The sequence below is a fragment of the Biomphalaria glabrata genome, chromosome 3, assembly GCF_947242115.1.
Source record: "Biomphalaria glabrata chromosome 3, xgBioGlab47.1, whole genome shotgun sequence".
Lineage (NCBI taxonomy): Eukaryota > Metazoa > Mollusca > Gastropoda > Planorbidae > Biomphalaria > Biomphalaria glabrata.
Window position 1 is genome coordinate 23,313,866 of NC_074713.1, and position 17,826 is coordinate 23,331,691.

Below are 17,826 nucleotides of genomic sequence, written 5' to 3' on the forward strand. Positions count from 1 at the left end.
TCTATTAATTTGTTCCTTGGCTATATATTGTTGTTTTTTTAAACCAAAAAAACTCCACCACCTTTTTCATCCATTCAATAAGATGGCCTACATTTGAATGATTTTACTAACACACTTTTTAACCCATGAATTCTAGTATTGCATTGGAACTGCCCTCATCCTTTCTCTCTCCCTCTCCAGAACCTCCCACCTTTTTTAGGCCCTTTACATGAATTGGAACGACATGTTCAACATATACTTTTTTGCAGTGAATTCTAGTATCACTTTCACCCCTCCTTCCACAAAAAAAAAGTAAGTCCCTCATAAAATCAACTAATTTTTCTTTACTTTGACTTCTGAATTCAATATCGAAATATTAATATACTTTATACAGTGATGGGAACAGATTTAACATTTTTTTTTTAGGAAATTTAATACGCCCCCTCCCCCAATCGCATTTACTTAAAAAAAGATGCTGAATTTTTTACAATTATGTAGAATCATTTTATTAAATATTTTCTTTTATTAATGTTGTATTACATAATAATTAAGCTGCATATAAGCTTTACTGAACACATGCACACAAAATGCATGCAAGGCACTTTTGTTGTAGGCCTATATATGGATGAGAGGAGAAAGCAGATGCTTTATATTTAGGTGCAGGTAGTGTAAGCATTCTATAATTAGATAACTGCTTTACTGGTATTGTAACAACTTCTCTCTCAAATAACTGTAAAGAGTAAATGTGTTTGAAAATCAAAACATGCTTGAGTTTTGGAAACGAAAAAATGCTTTAAAAGCAAATGAGAGAAAGCTGCTGAATCTCTGCTAAGTTCTTAAGCAAGACAAGCAAGAACAACCAGATGAGGAGCAATGCTTAGAGGAAGAGAATGTTTAGCAATAAAACTGCATATTGAGGCTTCTTTATGTGACTTTTTGATGCTGATACAAGTTGTTTACAAGAAGTGGATCTCTACCACACTGGGCTTTTAAAGCATTTGTAATGATTAGTTATTAGTTAGATATAAAAAAAACTTAAATATATATTTCTCACTATAGATCTAGATTATTCTAGATCTACTTAAAGCTAATAATTTGGATCTACATCTCTAGTGACTCTAGATCGAATATATTATTATTAGATCTATATTCTATCAGACTTATACTCAGTAACTCACTATAGTTATAAAGTCATGTTAGGTAAAAGTAGGCCTACTTACATCTATAAAATCTATATAATATAGATCAAGATTAATTCTAGATAGCCGCTAGGTAGGTCTAGTAGATCTCATAATAGATCTAGATGTCTAAATCTAATCCCATTTGAACTCATGGAAGTCGGCAGGCAGGGTTCAAATTAGAAAAATCTAGGACTAGGGGCCATCGTATGATTGTAACAACAGAGAAAAAATTAGATCTAATAGCGGATAGCGGCCAGGCATCATGATACTTTTCTGAACTTTTCAAAAGCTGGCAAGCAGCCATTGAAGTCTAGAAACTAGATATCTTATCTAGAATATATCTATCTAAGACTGATTCAAACCACTCTAGTCTAGACCGACATCTAGCCTTATAAGACAATATGGTAACACAAGATTTAAAAAAAAAAAGAACTTAAACTGTGTCCAAAGACCGGATGTTCGCATATTCAAAACAAATAAAAAACTTGTTTTGCATTCTTCCGAAAATGGAAAAATAAAAATAATTAAATTTGTTTTTTTTTTAATTAAAAAAAAATTATTTTTTTTTTTTTTAAATTTAAAAAATTGGATTTAAAAAAAAAAAAAAAAAAAAAAAAAAATGTCGGGAAAATTTCAGATTTTTGTGCTAGAAATCAAATCAGAAGAAATTATTGGAATTCTGAAAATTTTCGGAAAATTCCCATCACTGTTTATATAATGTTTTTTGGATTAATCCCCTCCTGTCATTTTTCTTTTAATTGCTTATTTTTGCACCTTCTGCATAGTAACACTCTTCCACATAGTTTTGATGCTAAATTAGAATTGCCAAAAAAAAAATAAAATAATAATAATAATAAAGGAGGGGGATTCCGGCAAAAAAAATAAAAAAATATAAGATTGGAAAAAACAACATACGAAGCCGGTGTATAATGCTAGTTTTACATAATTTCAATATATAAAAAAAAAACCACTAAAGTGGTAAGTGAACAGAAACTATCATTATAAATCCCACTTCTCAGTAGCATTTAGTAAACAAAGATTAAATTTAAAAAACAATTTAAAAAAATAGATTTGTATTTTATATACATATATAATACATTTTTAAATTAGAGGAATGCAATAATAATACCTCAATGGTCTATATTAAGATTTTTCTTTACCATCTAATCATAATCTAATTTTTCTGATGTAATTAAAGAACTAAGAATATGTTTTAGAAATCATATTTACAAACTATCTCATTTCCAGACAAACTGTTCCATCTGTGATGAAAGAGAAATCTGCTTTGTCTCTCAACTTAGTTTCTGCATTGAAAACAAGCAAAATATTTTTTTTTATATTTTTTTAAAGATCAAAGGTTATTTTTTTTAACTGATTGATGTTTTGTTAGGCACCATAAATAATTGATTAAAATTTCAACTTAATCCTAGAATGGGTGTGGGCAAAATTATGTAAACAATTGTATAAGAGGGACAAACCCTAAATATTTAGCCATATATGTGAATACTGAAGGATTAATTTCCCTTGTCAGTATCAAACAAAATAATTGATTACCAGTAGTTAATTAAATAATTGGTTAATTTTTTAAAATTGATTCATGTCTTGTCTATCCCTATGAATATCTGTGCAAAATTTTAACTTGATCAGAGAATGGGTGTGGCAGAAATAACCAGACAGAGTGAGTTGACATAAGCTTTGCAAAAAAAAAACAACAAACTTCTTTATACACTTTCTCCCAACTCATTCATAATTTATTTAATGAGATGTAACACTGCAATTAAAGATCAACAAGAACCTAAACAACATATATTTCCATAAGCACATGATTTTAGTATAAATGGTTTCTGCAATTTTGATTTAAAATTGATTGTCAATTATAAATCTGTACCAGATTTTTATAACATCTTTCTACATTTAGGTATTAGATGCACTACACCAGGCTTCAAATGATCCAAAGTGCTGACCAATGAGTTTAAATTACAAATACAGTGACTTCCGCTACAGCTTAAAAAAAAAGTAAGAACACTTCTACTGCAGCTTAATTTGCTTTCCATCAAAGCTCAAAGAACAGAATTTAAATAATCACATGAAAAAAACCCTAATTATTTTTATAGCAATATTTAATACTGTTACTAAATGTGATTCTACTATGAATTCTAGATGCATAAACTCCATGATGACCCTCTGATCACTGTAAAATAATACTAATATACAAGTTAACGCTACTAGCCTTAAGCCTCTTATGACCATGCTCCACTTTTCTTATGAAAATCAGTATTTTTTATCAATTGATCTCTCACTGTCTATTTCAATTGAAGTAAAATCATTCTTCTTAATACAATTTTTATTCATATGAGTCAACTAAAATATAGATCAACTTTAGACCTATTACAAGACTTGAACTACCTTTTACATGCCTGGATCATGTTAACTGCACATTTTCAGAAATTTCTCAAGTAGAACCAAACTCTTTCAAGTAAACACATGGGGCACCCATTTGCAAACCTAACATGTGGTTTTATTATGATGGAAAAGCGGCATTAACGAATGGATAAGTCTGTCAATGGATGAAACTCTCATCCTGGCAAAAAAATGAGAGGAATGGAGAGCAAGGGGTTATCAGATTATGTGTGGAGCCCCAAGTCTCCAACAGTCTAAGGGAAAGCAGAAGGAGAAATATGAATATGTATAGCATGGAATACATAAATATATATATATATATATATGTATTTGATACTGTAAAAAAAACCAACACAACTTATAGACTACATCACAATAGACTATCATTGTAAATGTGCAAAAAAAATAAATTAGTTTTAAATATGAAAATAGATTTTGCAAATGCCCTAAAGAATTTATTTGTTTTTCTGTTCTGTTTTATTTGTTATTTGTTTTAGGTGGCATAATTATTGAAAATTGACTCACATTTATTGTACGTAATAAACAAAGAATTTGTTTCCACACAAATCGCATCACAACTGCTGCCATCATCTTGCAGGAGAGCCTAGTAAAATATAATTTGAAAAATGCTTAAAAAAAGAAAAAAAAAAGCTTATTTAATCTTGTAAAATGTTTGACATGATTTTAGATGTTCCTTCAGAGAGTTAAATATAATCTACTTCCTAGTCCAATCCTTCAGCAGGATGACGAGGGATGGTAGAGTAAGAGCCCAGAACCACTGAGACAACTGAACCACAGTTCAGTATGCATATTGCACAACCAGGCAGCCAACTATGGGGAAAAGCTTCACATTTTAAAGCAATAATCCAATATCTATCAAAACTGTAAGATTTCACTTTTTGACATCAAACAAAATTAATTAATTACCACTACCGGCATTTAATTAACTAATAGGTTATTTTTTTAAATTGCTTGTTTTATTTGGAACAATGAATAATTGTGCAAAGTTTCAACATGACCCAAGGATGGGAAAAAATATGTTCAAAATTTGTACCAGATTTGTAATTTGTAAAAATCCAGTTCAAATTTTTTTATTTAAGTTGAAAAAAAAAGCAAATATAATTAATTCTAAACAATAGTTAACGAAAACAAAAAACTTTCTAAGTTAGTGTTTTAATGACACCTGATTTACCTCCTGATTGCACACAAGAGACTTCACTGCTTTAAGTGGTGTCAATCAGTTGTTGATTCACATTACATTAACATTATCATTAAGTGCACTCACTCTCACCAGTCTTAATTAGTAAAATTATTCCGCTTGTTTGGCAAGGAAGGAATGAATCGATAAAAAATTCAAACTCACAACATACTAATAAAACCTACATGGTTGAAAAGGGCTTGAAAAAAACAAAATATATCCAATCATACTAAATTTATCATTGTATGACAAGTGGAAGGGGAGATATTAATTTGTATTTGATAGAGGAAAAGTCCTTGATTTTTTGTGATCCATGTCATTTCTGTTCACTACCGGAAGTTGAATCAAGCTTTTTAAAATTTTATTTTGCTGCCAATTTAGCTAATTTTGTAACAAGAATGAACCTCATTTTTTTTTTTTTTAGTTTCTTTTTATTGCATATAACATTGAATTAATTTTGAATGCATGGATATGATTATTAATTATATTTAAAGAAAAAAGTGTACTCTTAATGAATATATAATAAAATACTTTTTGGATTTGAAAAATTATTTAAGTTTGTTAAAAATTCATTTTTAAAGATTTAAATCTTAAAAGAGAAAAACATAATGTTATTTTAGTGTCTGGTATCTATACTTTTAAAGTATGAATTAATTATTATGCTGAAAATATTTTTAAAAAATTGAAAAGTAATGCTTTGATTTCAAGTAATTTTTGATGCATGAAAATGTAAATAATTTTTACATCTATATCAATTCTATATCAAATCTGCAACACTATTTAATGAAAAACATAATGGGTATCATCAAAAGATTAAATACATTCTAAATATTAATACCTAATGCATGATTTTATTTTTAAAAAATGTCTAGATATTCTATTTTATAAGTTGATTATTGATTAATATAGATTTATTTTTTAATTCCAACAAATTATCATTCAAACATCAGCAAATCAATCAAGTAAAATTAAAATACATTTAGAGAGTTGTAAAATAGTATCACAATTAAAGAATAAATATAATCTCAGCATCATCCTTATTTTCATAATTTTTCCAATAAGATATTGCGAATGTCACAGATTCTTAGATTATTTGCATTTGTAAACAATATATGTTCTTTGATCAAAACGTGTTTGAAGATTAGGCACACCAATGTCTTTCAAAGCAGCTTTTATTTTATTTGCCATTTCATTTCTTTCTCATCTGTCCACTCTCAATTAATTAATCCATAATAATTTCCCTACATCATTTTCTCGATAAACAAAATGAAAATTTGTGTTTGGCTCATCTCTTTTTTAGTTCAAAGATAATGAAAGTTGTAGCCCTTGACTTTTGTCTTACCATCTAAAAATAGCCATTTTGGCATTTGGTGTTTTTCATGATAATAAATTAAGAAACCTCAGATTCTTTCAGCCCAAGCATTGTGTGGTGAAGCACATTCGTTTTGTACCCACTGATGGGTCTGATATATCCCATAATAATGAGAAAACTGTCTTATTAGTATGTCCAGTGTAGACTGAGTTTGATTTAAAAATTGAGTGGAGTTTACTAATAGTAGAGATATCATGGTTTTATAATTAATTAGAGGACAACCAAAAGCCTTCACCAGAGAGTTAAATAGCAATGCTGGTGCATCTAGCAATTTATAATGGAATGTAAAGGGTCATTGATATGTTTCACCTAAATATGAAAAAAAAATCAAAGCATTGCCTTTAAAATTTTATTAAATTTATTATATTTCTTTATAAAACAATAATAGCTATATAATGTTTTAATTAAAAATCTTAAAATTAATAGTAAAAGTTAAAATAATAATAGTAGTGGTAAAATAATTATAGTAAAATAATTATAATAATTTATCTAGAATAGTTGATCATTATGTGATGAAAACAAAGATTAATTTCTATGAATATTACTAGTGGTACAAACTTATTTAAAAGATAACTAAGATTTAAAAAAAAAATTATACAGAACTATCTTAAAAGATTACATCAAATCATATACTGTATTGCATTGGAATAATTAGAAAAAATATTCAACCTTTTGTAAAAATAATAAATTTTATATGTAGATTAATCAATTGATTTTAAAAAGAAATTCAAATCATAGATGGTTATATATAGGGGACCGATTAAGAAGGATTTAAATGTGTACTGACTGATGGATGTATATATGTTTTAACAAATCTCTTCTTTTAATGGATAAAAATTTTTCTGCCAACTCTGGCCTAAAATATAGTGTTCAGTGCTGAAAATGTCAACTATCGATAATTGGTCACAAATTTGAGTAAATCGAGAGTACTTCACTGTAAGTCGTTTTTTTTAATTGAATGAGGTCGAGTTCTAATGGTTCTAACTTATTAATTACGCGGTATTAGTTTACGTGGCTAGATCTAGATACGCTAAATCACGTTTAAACCATTACCGCCTCTTTTTTTTTTAAAGTTTGGCAAGTGGACTAATTCAAACAAGAAACATAAAAACAAAAATATGCAGTCATTTGATCTTCAAACAAATAAAAACAAACCAACACTGGAGTAATCGGGACAAGCCTTTTAAAAATTAAAATATCAACATTTCATTTCACATTGAGCACAAATTTTGTACAAAAAATTAAGAAATTGTAGATCTAATTTTTACTATGAAATTCAAAATACCATCGTTTTGGTCCTATGCAGATTTTGAAAGGAAAAATGGAATAGCCTACTACTTTCGGTGTTTATACGCGGATATCGAACTGAGTATTAGAGCATAAAATGGGTTGCCTGAGCTAGCCAGGAAAACCAGTGACTTGGCAGAATTTAAAATTTAGGTCATTGGTTAATATTCATGACTAAATGCATGACGCGTTGGACGTAATCATCTTCTTTTTTAAAGTAACGTCTGTATCAAATAAGATAAGGAATGAAGTTGCTTTAGACAAAAGACAGAAAGAAAGTTGCACTATCCGATAGCCCTAAAATAGGTGCAAACACACTCACGAAATGTAGCAAAATTTGCCTCTCAAGAATCTACTTGTTTAGTCACACAAAATTCTGCCCAGACTAAAACAATGACTCATCTAAGCGCATCCATTGTCTTTCGAGACAGAAGGAGAAATATAATACAGTATTATATATACACTTGAATTGTCTTCATTTTGCCACAGACAAAAGATTTTGATCAAGCCCTGCTACAACTATTATACAGCCTGCGCCTAATACACACTCTCACTAATTGGCCCTGTTAATTGTAACCCTTGAACTCGATGATAAAATACCCCCCCCCCCCACACCCAACCTGCATAACAATTTAATGCCCCCTTTAAAAAAAGGGCATTAAATAATCCCCCACAATCACTGAAACGATTCGTTGGATTCTTAATTAGGCCTATAGATCTAGAGGAGATGTAGATCTACAACTCAGTCCGGTTTATTTATTGTTTTGTTTATCTCGACCATTCCTAGAGCTGTAAACTGACGCACGAGTTAGTCACTGGAGGGCGAGTGTTGGTAGTGAGTAAATCAAATCAACTGCTGGAGGAATGCCTGGAAGAATCATCAGTGTCGATTGAAGATTTCCAGTTCCGTCGTTCTCTTTTTGTTTTCCAGGCGTCTGTTGTTGCTTCTTTTCCAACCAGATAGAATTGAAATCACCGCAATGTCTTTTCATATTTCGTTGTCTGGCTTCTACCTCTATACCTCTTTTATCAGTTCATTGATAAAGCATCCCTTTTCTTATCTACTTGTAAAATGTTATCTGTGTTTCGGATGTTCCTTCAGTGTTGAAGATAATTTACTTCCTAGCCCAAACCTCCCGCAGGACGACGGGGGATGGGAGCGGGCAGGGTTTGAACCCGGGACCATCGATAAGTCCGAACGACAGTCCAGCGCGCAAACCGCACCAGCAGGCAGCCATCCATACTTTTTTTCCATCGCTTTGTTAATTTCTAGTATTGTATTCTGGGAACTTCTTTTTCAGATTGGTTTTAACTATAGACTTTATATAGGTTAATTATTTTCTGTTTTATGCTGCTTTTGGACTCTATACTCTATTATTGCCAGTGTTTTTGGATATTCCATTCTTTATTTTCTTTCTTTTTTAAAACGTTTGTGCATGAGAATTCCCAAACTTGTTGGATTGTTTGTAAAATGTTTTACATGTTTCGGATGTACTAAGCCGATATAGAAAGGCCAATGAATAACCTGCACAAAGATGCAGACTTAAGCCCTTGAAACGCTCATGTGCATCTTCAGCTTCCAATGGAACTGAACAAACAGCCCAATATGTCAGTATGTCTATGTCAGCTGGGAAACAGAACAGCAGTGTCTTACAACACACACACACACACAATGAAGTAGACATTAACTTATTGGAGTCGCTATGAACAATTTACTTAGAAACTCTGAGCAACGGGACAACGTGAATATCAAAGTGTCGGAAACAAAGACTAGCACTAGAACCCTAACTATTGTGGTGATGGTGATAGAGAGGAGAGAGAGCAAAGCTTTCTTGTCATAACTGGTGTCCCTTTTATTCAATTCAAAGGAGGTACAATTTATTTTTTTAGTGTCGTATTTTGTAATCAAATTGACATAAGTTGGTGATCATGTATGCAGTTAAGTTGGTGATCATGTATGCAGTTAAGTTGGTGATCATGTATGCAGTTGATCGTAAATTGTCCTACAATCAATGGATTTGGGGGCCCGGGGGCTTGATTTTTTAAGGGAGCCTGCATTTTGACATTTGACATGAGAAAACGCACTTAATAAATATATAACTCTAATGTGTGGAATAGCCTACATGCAGCATGGTCACCAATATACAGAACAACACGAATAGCAAGATAGCATGGCTTTGGCTTAATATTTAATGTAAAAAAAAAAATAGTTTCGGACACTCATTAAGTAGGGGCCGGGGGGATTTTCAAATTTGTACCTCTCCCCCAACCCTAGCTACGTCACTGCCTACAAGAAATTGTGTCGAACACCACCATAAGCGATGTGTCAGCGAGTTGTTCTTTGATGAAATGGATAGCCTGTGTTAATATAAAGGTAGACAAAAGTGTTCACATGAAGTTCACCACTAGACTGTTATGCTTTGCTCTTAAGTAGTATCAAATAATTTCAAAATCACGTACTATGATATTCAATTCAAACTAATTTAGGTTGAACGTGCACTGTACTTGTAATCATTTGTTTCTGAGAGACTTTTTTTTTTTTTTTTTTACACATCGAGATTTTGGATAGGCCTCCAGTCTACGTACATGTTGAACTATCATACGTTAAGTGCAGGGCCACTACATGGTAGCCTACTGCAAGTTGCAGAGTTTTTTTTATTTTGATTCTGATTAGATTCCGTTGTACTATTTAGGCTACGTGTTTTATTTTTGCCCTTGATTGGATGATCGTGCGTACTTTAGCCTCTATCTAGCACCAATTCTTTTTATGTGCACAATTTTAGAACGCACCCTTTGCTATTCGGTTTATGGAGCCTCTATATCAGTTGCATTATCATCGGTTTGTCGGCTCTTTAACCGCGTCCGACTGGCTTGTTGGCTCACCCCTGTTTAGGGGATATTATAGTGGTAGGACTGTAGTTTGGATCTGAACTGGAGCCGGCTAGTATTGTATCTAGATTACCGGATACATACTGAGGTGTTGTGTTGGGCCTGTGAGTCCGCAAGGTGCAAGAGTTTTTTTTTAAAATATCCCCAATTGTTAACAAATTTTATTATTATCACCATCATCATCCCCTACATACATTGTACATATTTCATCTGTAGGCCTATATCAAAGAGTCATTCAAGGATTTAATTCACATTCATTTGATCACATGTTACTCTGTAAAATGTCAAAAGGCCCGGGCAAACGAGCCAAGGCTTAACGAAATACAATAAAACAACAACAGGTAATACCATCTAGATTTAGTTTATTATTGATCATTGGATTCTTGCAGAAATAATTCAAAGCATTTTAAAAATGTGCAACCCATGTTACTTTTCAACTACATATTACCTTAATTATTCATTACTAATATATTTATGTATGGCTAAAATTACAGTAAAGTATGTATACATGTATAACAAGTAGATATTGATAAATGGAATATTATTCAGATTAATTCAACCATGTTAGAACACTCATACTGATTATACAATGTAGAAAAGTTTTCTAAGTCCCATATGATATATACCATAGACACAAACGCCAGTATTCATATTAAACACATACCCAGGTATATTAAGCATAAAAGAAACCAGAGTAATAGAAGCACTTGCCAAATGGACTGTACCATAGGGGTGTCGCACAGTCTTGTTGAATTGAGTAGCTCTGGAAAACAGTTCAAGAGGTTTGATAAACCGTCTGATTCTTTTGATGCCGCTAAAAGATTAGCTTCATTGCAGTTGTCTAATCTCATCAAGCATTGAAGATGCTGTTCTCTGGAAATTCCGCGGTAGACGTCGGAAGCAGTTATTTTCATCTGGGATCCTTGTGGCGTGTTTTCTCTAGTTGATTGAATGGCAGCGTCTAGTAATTTAACTACAACGGCATGCAAGACGCCTGACTTGAACACCGCAGCTCCTAAATTGGAATGACCACAAAGGCACGAGCAGAATCTGGTCTGATCCATCGCATCTTGGCGATTGATGCACGAAGAGACACACAATTCACAAGATGAACAGTCATCAGCGGAATCATTTGTCTCTGAGACACTCAGCGGCATTCTATGTCTCTGGGAGTTAGAGAAAGAACTCGCGTTTTTTATTATTAAGCTGCAATAAACCGAATTCACAAATCTTGTATCTCCTGAGAAAATATAAATGTACTTAATTTTAAAAAATAAAAACTTAAAAAATAAACAGAGAGATTGATATTGTATTCAAAACTTTTAGATATGGAAAATGTCTACAATAACACCGCCTAGTTCGGCACCGTTGAGAGACTATCGGCAGAATGTTTTCACAGCAAACGTTAAATTTGTAGCTCCCGCGCTAAATATTACTGGCCTGAACACTTGAGATAAACTTTATGTAGCTCGAAATAGTTGCGGTCTTTAACAATGATATCATTCCAGCTATGGTATTACGTTAGTAAAGAAACAGTCTGCCTGTTTAAATGACGCTACGTATTAGTAGTGATTAGTACATACAGATATTAGTACTTAAAGTTTTAGTCTGTTCTGGTAGTAGTTATTTGTGCTCCTACTAATAGGCCTATCTATTTAATACACAAAGGAAACATTTTATTTGCTAATAAAATATACATTTTACCCTCCTGCTACGCCCTTTGGTTTGTTACCCGATATCACTATTTACTTTTGTTTGAATATTCGATGATTTGGATTAGTAAGTTATTAAAAATATTTCAGTAACAGGTTTTGATACAGCAATAAAGTTTAGGAAGTAAAAGTGTTAATTTGCGTTTTTAATATTATTTTCCCCAAACAATTAAAAAGATTTATTGAGCTGTTGAAATGATAACTGTTATCATGTGCTTTCAATTGAAAAAAAGAAGTACTAAGATACTTTATTTGTGTTGATATTAGTAGGTGGTGGTCGTTGTGCTTGGCCACATGACACACTCGTTTACATCATCACATGGTCTGAATTGGGGATGTCAATAACATAGCGACACAGTTGAAGGGTCATAAAAAAAAACTCCTAGAACTTTAATATATAAAATACAAATACATTAAATGTCTACCACTCAAGATTTCCTCTAGCTATCGAAAACATGGGTACACGTAATACTTTTTTTAAAGGAGTCTGTCATGCGTAGAATCTATGTAATTTGTAAAAAAAAATGTAATTTGTAAAAAAAAAATGTAATTTGTAAAAAAAAAAATAAGTCCAATGAATGAGAAATCTATTATAACTGCCGCACGAGCAGAGGGATACATTAAAGCCCAGCCAGACACGCCTCGGTTGTTTCTGCCCACACACTCGGGCAAGTCGGCGCAGAATGAAAACAAGTCCGGACTTGTCCAGACAGTGGAATGAAAAGATAACTCTTACTCAACTCGTCCGTCCATCACTAGAGGTCATGGTCGTCTCATGTTCATTGAGTCCGTTTTATTTTACGCGCCACATGCATTGTCTTACAGATCATAGATATTTCTATGTATTGGAATAAGAATTAAGAAAATATATACTGACAATAAATGCAAACATAAAGCCCATATTGAAAATACAAATAATGATGAATTTATTGAACTTCACAAGATTGCATGTTTACATAGAAAAAGGTAATATTGTACATTGTTTCAAATGTCAGTAACATGTTAGGAAAATGAACAAGAAATACATTACAAATACTTTAAAAAAAAAAAAAAGACAGTACCTCCTTTATTTGTATATACCTACAAGAGTTCTCGTTTGTCTCTGCATACATTTTAGATTCAAAACAACGGAGCATCTTTCTGACCCCGCCCCGTCACACTTTCCCCAGTGTGGCCAACGAGCTAGTCATTCTTTTCTTAGGGATATACATTATTGGTTAACTTTCTACGAAAACCGTTGGAGCCGTTTTTGAGATCCGTGTCCAGGTTTCACCTGGTTCCTTTATTGAAGTTGTGACTTGAATAGAGGTATTGTAAAGAAGATTTTAATTAGGCCTATTTCAAGAATTCACAATACACTATTTCATAGATATGTTTGGTATCAGGTAACAAGACAGACACACAACACAAACACAAGAACACTATTGTTAAGTGAAGTAATAAAAACCTTTGTTCGAAACATGTTGGAAAGGTGAATCTAGTCCGGCAGTGAAGTGTTAACAAAAAGTTGGATGCTTGCTCTCTTTGTTGAGACTATCCACTGTTGTGACCACCGTGTCCAAATCGGTCGGGGGGGGGGGGGAGGGCTGGCATTAGGCCTACACTGAGCACACAAATCAAACTCTGAAAGATTTTTATAATAAAAATAATATTTTCTAGCAAACTACTTTTTTTTAAAAAAAGAGATTTAATATCCACAAACTGGCGGACTGTGGCATCATGTAGACCAATATAGGGCCTATGAAAGAACCTATTGCCCAAGTAAATAGACTTGACCTAGATGTGCGATTCAGATACGACTGTTGAAATAAATAATAATGATTATAAGAAACAATAAAGAGAAATATATCTATACCAATATCACTAACTGTTAGGCGATAGGCCTACAAATCACACGGGTTATATTAATAATAATAGTAGTAAAAAAATAATAATTACAATAATATTTAAACTCTGTTAAATGTATGATCAACATCTTATACCATAATAAATCAATTTTTTTCACCATTGAAAGGTTAAATATAAAAAAAATCTTGTGTCTATCATTCTTCATTGCAGTGGTAGACTAAACATATATTTCCCCTGTCAATAGATTTTGAGTACAATCAATGTAACTATTCATCTCTTACTAAGCCCAATTGAAAGACGTACTATCACAAACTTATACAGTTGTTTTTTTTTTTACAACTTTGTCTTTCTGATAAAAAGCTTGTACATTTCTCCAACACCCGTTCACGGATCAAATTGAAACTTTGCACAATTATTTATTGGCATAGAAATGATATGAATCTATAAAAAATCATCATCATCATAATAATAATAGTCAATTAACTACTTGTAATTAATATTTTGTTTAAAACAAAAAAGGGAAATTAATCTTTCAGTAATCGAAGATACGTCAAAATATGTTGTGTTATGCTCCATTAGATAATTGAACACGTTATTTCTCCCACAACAGTTCTCGAATCAAATTGAAGCTTTCCACAATTATCCATTGTACCTAACAAAACATGAAAATTAAAAAGTAAAGCACTTGGAACCGGAAGTTCCGTGTTCGAATCCTGGTGAAGACTCTCGGTGGACAACTTTGTGAGTAGATTATAAGTGTGTTTCCACAAAATGCTGTCTTTGTAACCTTGTTTTTCTGTTTCTTTCCTATGGTCAATACAAACAACAATATAGATGGAGTTTCTTGAACCTACTTGCTTAAGTATAAAGACCTTCTTATCTGGGCATATAGAAATTCAGACTTGATTGGGCCAATTACATTCATTTCTGTCTACTCATTAAGCGCACACTTTACCTAATCTTATCTTATATAATTCAGACGTTACTTCAAAAAAGAAGATGATTACGTCCTACGCGTCATGCATTTAGTCATACCTCCACACACACACGCATACACATTTTATTAGAAAGTTCATATTTATTTCCATTAAGTGTAGAGAAATGTTTTGACCAAAAAAAACAAACATTTGATTACTAGACATATCAAAAGTGTCCCTGTACCTTTATTCCTCCCTGACCCCCCCCCCCCCCCCAAAAAAAAAAAAAAAAAAAAAAAAACAACCATACACAGTTACACACACAAATTGGTTTTAAAGTAGGTCAACCAGAAGGCTACCATAACATTTCTTGAAGTAAAAAATTGACTGAGTGGTTAAGTACTTTTTAGTCTACACAACTCTATTGAGCATTACTTGGGGACAAAATAAAGGCTTTAGGTCGTTGTGCTGGCAACATAACAGCCTCCTTAACTGTGGGCTACAGAAACAAATGATGTTTACATCCCCTGTCCATATATCATTAAGTCTGAAAGGGAAACTGGATACTCTTTTTACTTTACAAAAAATAAGGAAAACCTGTTGGTGGTCATCAAAAGAAACAATATGGAAGGAACATTGATTTTCGATACTCGCATTTTAGATTGAATACAATGTATAAATTGCACATTCTTATCTTATAAATTACGTGACGCTCTACGCGTGTGTCAATATAGTCGTGCATGTTAATTAGAGACTTGACACTCTGCTAAATCATTATTTTTCCTGGCTGATTCAGGCAACCCTTTCCATGTTGCAATGTTAGAGTTAGTTCTGTTAATGTCGAACAAATCTCCATCATGACAGTGCTAGACAATGACTAGGAATCCATGAATCATGATAAAAGAATCTTTTAAATCTAGACTCTAGGTCAGTGATGCCTAAACCTGACGGCCATAACAATTTGCGACACGTGTTTGCCTGGCCACATCACACCCAACAAATGTCGGACAACAACCTTGCCCTTGCCTGGCCACATCACATCCAACAAATGTCGAACAATAACCTTGCCCTTGCCTGGCCACATCACATAGAACAAATGTCAGACAACAACCTTGCCATTCCCTGGCCACATCACATCCAACAAATGTCAGACAACAACCTTGCCCTTGCCTGGCCACATCACACCCAACAAATGTCGGACAACAACCTTGCCATTCCCTGGCCACATCACACCCAACAAATGTCGAACAATAACCTTGCCCTTGCCTGGCCACATCACACCCAACGAATGTCGGACAACAACCTTGCCATTCCCTGGCCACATCACATCCAACAAATGTCGGACAACAACCTTGCCCTTGCCTGGCCACATCACATAGAACAAATGTCAGACAACAACCTTGCCCTTGCCTGGCCACATCACATCCAACAAATGTCGAACAATAACCTTGCCCTTGCCTGGCCACATCACATCCAACAAATGTCGAACAATAACCTTGCCCTTCCCTGGCCACATCACATCCAACAAATGTCAGACAACAACCTTGCCCTTGCCTGGCCACATCACATCCAACAAATGTCGAACAATAACCTTGCCATTCCCTGGCCACATCACATCCAACAAATGTCGAACAATAACCTTGCCATTCCCTGGCCACATCACATCCAACAAATGTCGAACAATAACCTTGCCATTCCCTGGCCACATCACATCCAACAAATGTCGAACAATAACCTTGCCCTTGCCTGGCCACATCACATCCAACAAATGTCGAACAATAACCTTGCCCTTGCCTGGCCACATCACATCCAACAAATGTCGAACAATAACCTTGCCCTTGCCTGGCCACATCACATCCAACAAATGTCGAACAATAACCTTGCCATTCCCTGGCCACATCACATCCAACAAATGTCGAACAATAACCTTGCCATTCCCTGGCCACATCACATCCAACAAATGTCGAACAATAACCTTGCCATTCCCTGGCCACATCACACCCAACAAATGTCGGACAACAACCTTGCCCTTCCCTGGCCACATCACATCCAACAAATGTCGAACAATAACCTTGCCATTCCCTGGCCACATCACATCCAACAAATGTCGAACAATAACCTTGCCCTTGCCTGGCCACATCACATCCAACAAATGTCGAACAACAACCTTGCCATTCCCTGGCCACATCACATAGAACAAATGTCAGACAACAACCTTGCCCTTGCCTGGCCACATCACATAGAACAAATGTCGGACAACAACCTTGCCCTTGCCTGGCCACATCACATAGAACAAATGTCAGACAACAACCTTGCCCTTGCCTGGCCACATCACATCCAACAAATGTCGAACAATAACCTTGCCCTTGCCTGGCCACATCACATCCAACAAATGTCGAACAATAACCTTGCCCTTCCCTGGCCACATCACATCCAACAAATGTCAGACAACAACCTTGCCCTTGCCTGGCCACATCACATAGAACAAATGTCAGACAACAACCTTGCCATTCCCTGGCCACATCACATAGAACAAATGTCAGACAACAACCTTGCCCTTGCCTGGCCACATCACATCCAACAAATGTCGAACAATAACCTTGCCCTTGCCTGGCCACATCACATCCAACAAATGTCGAACAATGACCTTGCCCTTGCCTGGCCACATCACATAGAACAAATGTCAGACAACAACCTTGCCCTTGCCTGGCCACATCACATCCAACAAATGTCGAACAATAACCTTGCCCTTGCCTGGCCACATCACACCCAACAAATGTCGGACAATAACCTTGCCATTCCCTGGCCACATCACACCCAACAAATGTCGAACAATAACCTTGCCCTTGCCTGGCCACATCACATCCAACAAATGTCAGACAACAACCTTGCCCTTCCCTGGCCACATCACACCCAACAAATGTCGAACAATAACCTTGCCCTTGCCTGGCCACATCACACCCAACAAATGTCGGACAACAACCTTGCCCTTCCCTGGCCACATCACATCCAACAAATGTCGAACAATAACCTTGCCCTTGCC

General features: G+C 34.1%; 1 protein-coding gene and 1 long non-coding RNA gene across 2 annotated transcripts in view; one reads left to right on the forward strand and one right to left on the reverse strand.

The window, feature by feature from the left end:
* Window positions 1-2,483: 2,483 nt before the first annotated feature.
* Window positions 2,484-5,143, reverse strand: LOC106075138 (uncharacterized). Its single transcript, XR_008776978.1, has 3 exons — window positions 4,753-5,143; window positions 4,086-4,164; window positions 2,484-3,741 (listed from the first exon to the last, which is right to left on the reverse strand). It is a non-coding gene; the product is annotated as an uncharacterized LOC106075138 (long non-coding RNA).
* Window positions 5,144-7,049: 1,906 nt separating this feature from the next.
* Window positions 7,050-17,826, forward strand: part of LOC106075140 (fructose-bisphosphate aldolase-like) — a 49,051-nt gene continuing 38,274 nt past the window's right edge. The window contains exon 1 of the mRNA XM_056024082.1: window positions 7,050-7,066. The gene's annotated coding sequence lies outside the window, so the exon portion shown is untranslated. The remainder of the gene's footprint in view (window positions 7,067-17,826) is intronic.